The 1,974-nt window shown below is 37.7% G+C and overlaps 1 pseudogene; it reads left to right on the forward strand.

Moving 5' to 3' along the window:
• Positions 1-1,441: 1,441 nt before the first annotated feature.
• Positions 1,442-1,560, forward strand: LOC133386322 (5S ribosomal RNA; annotated as a pseudogene).
• Positions 1,561-1,974: the final 414 nt, after the last annotated feature.

Here is a 1,974-nt window from a genome sequence, read left to right on the forward strand (position 1 = left end):
ATAAACAGGTACTGTCTCTATTTTGACACCTGCTGAAGACCTTCCTCTTTCAACAATCCTTTTAAGCAGAGCTCTCTCCCAGTCCGCCTTTGTATTAGAATGGTTTGTAGATGTTTTAACTGTTTTATTGCTTGTGTGTTTGTCACCCTGGGCTCCTTTGGGGGAAGGGTGGGGTTTACATTTAATAAATAAAAAGGGGGTAGAATCTTACAAATCAGTATTTACCAGGAAATTGCAGCCTTCCACAAGCCCCTCAGGTCTGCTCTGGAAAATCCCCCAATCCCCCAGAGCAGATTTTGCAGAGGACTGTGAAGAGAGGAGAAGGGAAAACCCCATTGTATGAACAGATGCTCACTCATGCTGTAGTGGATGTCAAATTCCCAATAAATGGATTTTAAGCATGAAGTCCTTCATCAGCATTATAACTTGAAAACTAAGATCAAGTAAAAATATTGTTTTCAATGGTTATGCTGACAACCCCTTTTGGGAGGAAGAACAGGATATCAAGTATAAATAATAATAATAATGATAATGATAATAATGATAATGATAATTTCAATAACAGCTGCTTATATAGATAATAATAAAACTATTAAAATTCACCAAACCACTAAAACACACATCCTTGCCTCAACAGAACTGATTTGTCAAACTTCCATAAAACCTTATGAAAATATTGCTTCTATTATTATTAGTTAATTAATTGGGCACTTAATTAATGCCACCCTGGGTTCCTACTGGGAAGAAGGGAGGGTTATAAGTCGAATAATAAATAAATAAATATCATCATCATAATCACACCCCTTTAAATAACATGTTTTCCACAAGAATTATATTGCTCATCTCATGTGGACCTATTTCCTGAAAGATAGTCTCACCCCTTATATACCCAGTCAATCACTGTACTCAGCGAATAAGGGCCTCCTTCAGATACTATGACATTGGAAGTCCATTCTGCACAATATAGGAATCAGGTCTTTAGTGTGGCGGCACCTATCCTTTGGAATTCGCTCCCCTTAAATAATAGACAGGTGCTGCCTCCTGAAGACCTTTCTCTTCCAGCAAGACTTTTAGGTAGAAAACGTTATCCCAGTCTGCATCTGTACTGGAATTGTTTTCCAAGATGTTTTATTGTTTGTGTGCTTGCTACCCTGGATTCCTTTGGGAGGAAGGGGGAAAATAAATGTGATAAAATTAATAAATTTCCACTAAATAAATAAATGAAATCTATTCCACTACGTTGTAGCAAAATGGACTGGAAAGGTTTGGGGTTGTAATTTTAACCAAGGATTCTGTGGTGCTACTATGTTGGGGGGGGTTAAGAAAGAAAAAGCATGTGGAACAACATGACATATCTCATTTATAAAACCTGCTAAAATAAATAAAATCTAGAGGGGCAGACTTTTATTATGGCATAATATTTTTCAGATTATAGTGCACTTCCTATGGCCATACTACCCTGAACACGCCCAAACATGTCTGATCTTAGAAGCTAAGCAGGATCAGGGCTGGTTGGTACTTGGATGGGAGACCGCCTGGGAATACCAGGTGCCATAGGCTTAGACAAAAGCAATGGTAAACCACCTCTGAATACCTCTTACCATGAAAACCCTATGAATATATCCAAAAGATTCATAGGGTCGCCATAAGTCATAATCGACTTGAAGACATATAACAACAACAAATAGTCCACTTCATTTAGGGTTGCCATATTCCAGTTCCACAAATCCAGGCAGGGTACTTTGCCAATTAGGCAAATTATTTGCCAATTAGGCAAATTAAGCATATTAATGGTTTGTATTGTCCAGTTCTGCTTTTGTGCCTGGTAGTTACCAACAACTGGGGGAGGATGTGAGGAATCTTTTTTTAAAACTTACATTTTCAGCCTTAAATGCCTAGACTCTAGTTTCCAACATTTTGGAATATTTATTTGTTTATTTAGAGGATTTATATCCTGCTCTCAGGGCAGCTTAC

The sequence above is a fragment of the Rhineura floridana genome, chromosome 5 (assembly GCF_030035675.1).
Source record: "Rhineura floridana isolate rRhiFlo1 chromosome 5, rRhiFlo1.hap2, whole genome shotgun sequence".
Taxonomy (NCBI): Eukaryota; Metazoa; Chordata; class Lepidosauria; order Squamata; family Rhineuridae; genus Rhineura; species Rhineura floridana.